Raw genomic sequence first — 6,019 nt, 5'->3', positions numbered from 1 at the left:
TTAGGGCTTCCCTGGTGGCGCAGTGGTTCAGAATCTGCCTGCCAATGCAGGGGGCATGGGTTCGAGCCCTGGTCCAGGAAGATCCCACATGCCACAGAGCAACTAAGCCCGTGCGCCACAACTACTGAGCCTGTGCTCTAGAGCCCACGTGCCACAACTACTGAAGCCTGCGCGCCTAGAGCCCGTGCTCTACAACAAGAGAAGCCACCACAATGAGAAGCCTGGGCACCGCAAGGAGGAGTAGCTCCCACTCGCCATAACTAGAGAAAGCCTGCACGCAGCACTGAAGACCCAATGCAGCCATAAATAAATAAATAAATAAATAAATAAATAAAATTAAGAATAATTACCTAAAACTGGGGAATGGAGTAATGAGGTACTGGCAGATAAGAAGTAAAAGAAGTCTAAATAGGCATAGCAGTCATTAGGAGCAACCAACAATCCTTAGGGCTGAAATAGAGCACCCAAGGAAGATTCACCCCTGCTTTGTGGCTGAAATCCAGACGCTGGTGGAGAAGGTATGGTGTAGCTCATCAATGACAGACTAGTCACTATGGTACACATTAGTAAAAGATGAGAGAAATCTACCCTCCAGGGAAAACCGTTCATGGAGACATGTCTCCCTAGGGGTATTCTACTATAAAACTGCTGAGGGGGAATCCGCTAGCCACAGAGTGCTGCTGACCGCTGTGTACTGCAGGAGCCAGGAATGAGAGAAGATGGCCCTGCTTCAGGAGCCTGCTGCAGGAGGAACCCCTGCACTGGGCACTGGGGAATCAGTGCCCACTCCAAGGGCCAGATGCTTGAAGCTGTTTCACAGCTCAGGGGTTTTTTTAATTCCCTTTTCTCTCCATCTCATTTTCAATAGTCTCTATTGCTATTTGTTCAAGTTCACTAATCTTTTCTTCTACAATATTTATCTTCCATTAATCTCATCCAGTATCTTTTTCATCTTACACATTCTACTTTTCATTTAGAAGTTCAATTTTGGTCTTTTTTAATATCTTCTATGCCTTGATGACTTTTGAACATAGGGAATGTAGGACTTCTATGTTCATGTCTATTAAGTCTATCATCTGTGTCATGCCTGAGTCAGTCTTGATTGATTTTTCTTTTCATTATGGGCTGTATGTTCTTGCCGCTTTGCTTGTCCGGTGATTTTTATTGGATATTATGAATTGTGAATTTCACAGCTTTAGGTCAGTTTGATCCTTTCAGGTCTTGCTTTTAAGGACCAGATAGATCAGTGTTTAGTACAGAACAATATTTGTTCCCCTACTAAGACAAAACCCTTCTAAATACTCAAACTTGAAGCCCCATGAATTATGAGATTTTCTGCTTTGGCTAGTGATAACAGGAACTATATGCCCTGCCCTGGGTGAACACCAGAGATTTTTCCTTTTACGCCTTCCACATGGTCCTTTCCCTGGCATGCACTGAGTAATATTCAGCTGAAGACTCGAGTTGGACCTTCAACCATTCTCTGAAGTTATCTCTTTCTGTACAGTGTTCTCCTCCCGACTGCTATTCCCTGCAAACTCTACCTGCTTTGGCCTTCCTGGACTTCTAGCTCTGTCTCCTCAAATCAAGGAGACTGTCAGGCTTTACCTGCCTTCTCCATGCCTGTGCTGTGTCCTGTAAACTCTCTCCAGGCAGTGAGCTGGAGCAATTACAAGACTTCTCTCAAAGGGATCACTGTCCTTCACTGCTTGATAGCCAATGTTTTGTAAACTGTTGTCTGAGATATTGTCTTTTTTTTAGTTCTTTCAGGCAGGATTATAAATTCAATCCCCGTTATTCCATCTTTGTCAGAAGCACACACCGCAGCATACCCTTTCTTAGAACAAAAATATCTGCATGGTAATACCCAAAGCCTCAATCAACCAACATTTAATATATGAGATTAAAGTATCATTAAGAACAAGGTTCTGCTGAAATGAGACCCAGGATTAGATATCCACTGGTGTATGGGGCCTGGGGGCCAGAAAGCTGAACACCAGAATTAAAGGTGATACTGGTGTGGGAGGTGAGATAGGGGCTTTACCAGAAACACTTTGTGCATTTCAAGTCTCCTTAACTTGACTCATTCCACACAGTCGTCCCCTTTTCACAGTTGAAAACTGGCAATGTGTTGTTGTAGGATTAAACTGCTGGCCTCTTACTTCCTGCTCAAGGGCTTCTGTGATACCAGGGGAGGGAGCACCCCCAGGAGCCTGCTCAGCACTCATACATCTGTAACCCAGAAGGAACTACGGAGAGACCCTTTCCCTTTCTTTCACTTGAGCAAATGGTTCTAAGGCATCTTTTAAGTACTTCTCAGGAGGTCCTGTAGAACTTCACATCGACTGCTTACAGCAATGGCCAACTTAGGAATAGGTTATTACATTAGCTTTCTCTCGCCTCCTATTTCACTCCCTGTGGTAGATTGAGCTATTGCTTTCTATTCTTCACTCCTCTTTAGTAGTTTTGTATATCCACATCCATGCTGGTACTCATCGCGGGTAGATTATCTTTTCCGCACTTTGATTTTCAACTTGCCCATGTGACTTGGTTTGGCCAGTGGGATATTGGTGATCGTAACACCAGCAGAAGCTTGAAATATTCCCTCTTGTGCTCAGCCATCCCCATGAGAAAAAACATACCCATTTACCTGTTTCCCTTTCAACTCGGGTCCTAGAATGAGACACAGGAAGCAGAACTATCCCAACCGGCTCCAAATGATCCAAAGATATGTGAGAAAAAATACATGCTGGTTGCTGTATGCCACTGGAGCTCTGTAGCTGTTAAAATGCTGTAAAAGCTGGATGTCGTAAAGAATGGTATCTATAAGTAGGGGGCTGCTGGGACAAAACCTAAAATAAGTGGCATTGATTTTAAGATGGGATAGAAAGCAACAAAGATGCTGCTTTAGGACCCATATCTGACGATAATGGGCATTTTAGTGATCACAGCCCAACAAGACCAAGGCAGCTAAAGCCTCATACCCTCAGGGATGAAGTTCTGGGTCAATCTAACAGACAAGCAACTTAGACCAGCCAAACTGTTGGTTAAAAGTAAAGGAAATCTAGGATGTGGGTGAAGGAGCGGAGACTGTAGTCATTTTACTTGTTTTAATTAAGTCTCTGCTGATACTGTGACTGCTCACCAACGTGAAGGGACTCACTGTAGAGCATGGTGAATCTGAGGGAATGGACTATATTGAACACCTCTTATGTATCCCTTCAAATCCTCCTGGCCTTACCTCTTATTCCAGTCATTGCTCCAGCCACTAGTTCTGGACTATGACCAAGTTTGTGCACGAGTAACTTACCAGCACCTCACCTTGGCCTGTGACATGGACTTCTGGCTTCTTACCTCAGGGCTTCCCTGATACCATCATGTGAAAATCTAGTGGTTACTCACTTGGCACTCATATGCAAATGAACCAGAAGTTCAGGGGAGTTAATGCCTCAGAGACTGTGCTAAACCAGTTGGGGACAGATCTTACTCAGAAGGTCCTGTGGGACTGTACCATCAGATGCTGGTAGCTGTGGATAAGTTATCCTTATAACAGCTTTCCCTCCTTCACTGCTTAGTGTCCGCACCCCTCACTCATGCTCCCAAGATCGCGATCCCAGTAAGCTGTCTATACACAGTCTTTATCTGAGACTCTGCTTTGGAGAGAACCCAGACTAAGACTGTTTCACAATTTAAGAATACGTAGTACCAGCGGTTGGACTACCAAAGCCTCTGAAAAGAAGTATAGGTATTCACGCATTCATTTAGTCACTCAACAAAAAGGCTACTGTATCTCTGACACAGTTGTAAACAGACTATTGTTATCAAACATACATTCTAGTAAGAGAAGGCCAACAATAAACATACCTATATTATGCCAAGTAGTGCTAAACGCTAAGAAGAAAAATAGAGCCAAGTAGTAAGAGAAAGATGGGAGATTGATGTTTTTTTTACAGTACGGTCAATAAGTCCTCTTCAGTAAGGTCACATTTGAGGAGAGAAGTGAAAAAAGTGAGAAAACTGGTCACGAATCTGTATAGGTGAACCACATTCTAGGAAGACGGACCGGTAAGTGAAAAAGCTCTGAGGTAGAGACATATGCGGCAAAGAAAGAAAGAAAACATGTGGACTGGCTGGAGAAGACACAGTGAAGAGGAGAGTGAAAGGAGGTAAGTGAGAAAGATGGTGCTGGGCCATATTGTACAGGACCTTGTGGCCTGTGAGGGGAGGGTCTGGAGTACAAGAGTACTATTTAGAAGGGAGAAATAAGAGGAAGCTGTCAGCAGGCCATGGCAATAATGTAGGTAAATGAGGATGGAGACCAGCTCTGTGGCATCAGTAGCAGAGCTGGTAAGAGGCAGCTGAATTCTGGAAACATTTCAAATATGGAACAGTCTGGATTTCCTAGTGGGTTGGATGTGGGTTATGAGAGAAAGAAAGCAGTCATGAACCCTCTCTGATTTTTGGCTAGAGCACCTTGAAAAGTAGAGTTGTCTCTTAGTGAGATGGGCGATTTCATTCTACAGACTCAAATGGGCAAGGAATAGGTGGCATTCTCCTCAACCTGTGCACAAGTCCTCCCCTGGCATGGCTCTTCCTCTCATGTATTTTCTTTCTCTTCCCTCACCTTCCTTAACAAGGCCTGTCCTCAAAGGAAACTATTTTACCAGAACCTAACTGACCTGGGGGGAGGGAAATAACCAATTCAGACTCACTAAAAGCCTGAGAGTCATGGGACTACAGGTGCTTTCTCTCACCCACGTCTTTCCACCATATCAATAGGGCTTCTTTATTATAATAGGGGATTACAGCTAAAAGTACTCCAAAATCCAGACTCTGTTTGAGATCCCTCTAGTGATACCCAAGGGAAACAGAGAAGACAAAACCAAGGGCATTGGGGGAAATTTTAGCCTCTGACTCCACAGGTACAACAAACAATAAACACGGCCTAACTCCTAGCAGGATCACGTCTGGCTTTCAACCAAAAATTACAAAACCTGCTAAAAGGCAAAAAAACACAGTCTAAAGGGTCAAAGCAAGCATCAGAAGCAGACTTAGATACGGCAGAGGTGTTGGAATTATCAGACCAGGAATTTAAAATAACTTCGATTAAGAGCTATAATGGAAAAAGTGGACAGTACGCAAGATGAAATGAATAATGTAAGCAGGGAGACAGAAACTGTAAGAAAGAACCAAAAGGAAATGCTAGGCAAAACTACTGCAGCAGAAATGAAGACTGTCTTTGATGGGCTCATCAGATTCGACATGGCTATGGAAATGTAAATCAGACCATGTCCTTCTCAGTTTGAAATTATTCAGTGGTTCTCCTCACTTAGAATAAAAGTGGAAGGCTTACAGTGGTCTGTAAGCCATACATGATTTTCCCCCACCCCACGCCTTACCTCTCTGCCTCATCTCCTATTGCTCTCCTCTTCACCTACTCACTCCACTACACCGGCCTTCTTGCTATTTCTCAAACACGCCAGGAATAGCTCAACATTGGATGTTGCTACCCTCTGCCTGGAGTGTTCATCCCCCCGATATCTGCACAGCCATCCCCTCTCCTCATTTTAATATGCTACACAATGTACTTGCTAATTTTCTTCAGCACTAATTGTCTTTCTCTCTCCCAAATCCCCCACCCAACCCACTCCCCACTAGTATATAAATTCCACTAGAGAAATTTGTATTTTTCTGTTTTGTTCTTTGATGCATCCCAAGAACCTAAAATAATCTCTGGCATGTGATAGAGACTTAATACATATATTTAAATAAAAGAGTAATGTATCAGAGCAACTAAAGATATCAAGCAAATATTAATAGAACAGAGGGGAAAAATAGATTGCAACACAGTGATAGCAGAGGACTTTAATACTCCACTTCCAACAATGGATAGATCATCCAGACCCAAAATCAATAAGAAAACAGTAGACTTAAACAACACTATAGGTAAAATAGAACTAATAGACATATATAGAACATTCCATCCAATAGCAACAGAATATGCATTCTTTTTAAGTGC

The sequence above is a fragment of the Stenella coeruleoalba genome (assembly GCF_951394435.1).
Source record: "Stenella coeruleoalba genome assembly, chromosome: 3".
NCBI classification, from domain to species: domain Eukaryota; kingdom Metazoa; phylum Chordata; class Mammalia; order Artiodactyla; family Delphinidae; genus Stenella; species Stenella coeruleoalba.
The sequence above is the reverse complement of the archived record's forward strand: the minus strand, read 5'-3'. Positions refer to the sequence as shown.